A 961-nucleotide genomic window follows, 5' to 3' on the forward strand; every position below is an offset into this window, starting at 1 on the left:
TGAGACTTGTTGTATTTTGCACTTTCCCTTTTTCCTTTTCTCTCTGTGAAAACATTCTTACTTCTTACCCTGGTAGGATCCAGGTAGGATCATACACAAGTTTTTTTCCTCCTTTGATTTGTGTTAGTGGATCAAGCTGTCAGGTAATTCTTCTAACTCATCTTTCCAGAGGTCTGCTACAGCCATGGTAATGTAAGTCATGCTTCAGAACCATAGGGCCCCAAATTGTATGCTTATTTATTTAAATATATTATATACTTAGATATATAAATGAAAGCTTTTATTTAGGTATCCTGTACTTGCAGTGAGCAAAAAAATGGACTAGAATGAGAAACATGAAAAACATGGCAGGTAAAGTACATGGAAGTTAGTTTATATGAAATTTTGTATAGAATGCAAATGCAGCTTATAGTTGTTTATGAGAATCCAGCTCCTGCTAGTTGAAATTGTACACACCAATATCTTGGTATATCTAGAAAAATGCTGATTGCTCTTGGCATATTAAGTTTGACATTTTCTAAACCACTTCATAATAAAATATAATGAATGAAGGACAGTCTTTCAGATTAGAAGGACAGTTTGCTCAAGCAAAGCATCAAAATAGCATTGATATGGTAACAGTATGGCATCTCACAATGTGCCAGGATTAGAGCAAAAGGCTGCCTCCGATTGGAAACCATAGTGGGGAAGTTCCTAGTTTCTCTTCCCTATAAACTCTTCCTTATAAAGCACCCATTTCTTTCTAGATGATTCATAAGATAATGAATGTTCATCCTATAACTAATCTATCATTTAACATAGGCTTTGTGGCTGCATATGCCACTCTAATTTGAGAATTTTACTTTGGGAAATAAAAAGAAAAAAATTTTTGTGGCAAGCTCTTTCTCCTCCCTCCCTCCCTCCCTCCCTCCCTCCCTTCCTTCCTTCCTTCCTTCCTTCCTTCCTTCCTTCCTTCCTTCCT

The 961-nt window shown here is 36.4% G+C and overlaps 1 long non-coding RNA gene across 2 annotated transcripts in view; it reads right to left on the bottom strand.

Annotated features, from left to right (window-relative positions):
• Window positions 1-294: 294 nt before the first annotated feature.
• LOC118162297 overlaps window positions 295-961 on the bottom strand; it is a 144,797-nt gene continuing 144,130 nt past the window's right edge. For both annotated transcript variants that reach the window (XR_004748382.1, XR_004748381.1), the window contains one exon: window positions 295-961. This exon is cut by the window's right edge and continues 3,965 nt beyond it. This is a non-coding gene — a long non-coding RNA (uncharacterized LOC118162297).

Source organism: Oxyura jamaicensis, chromosome 2, assembly GCF_011077185.1.
Source record: "Oxyura jamaicensis isolate SHBP4307 breed ruddy duck chromosome 2, BPBGC_Ojam_1.0, whole genome shotgun sequence".
Classification (NCBI taxonomy): domain Eukaryota; kingdom Metazoa; phylum Chordata; class Aves; order Anseriformes; family Anatidae; genus Oxyura; species Oxyura jamaicensis.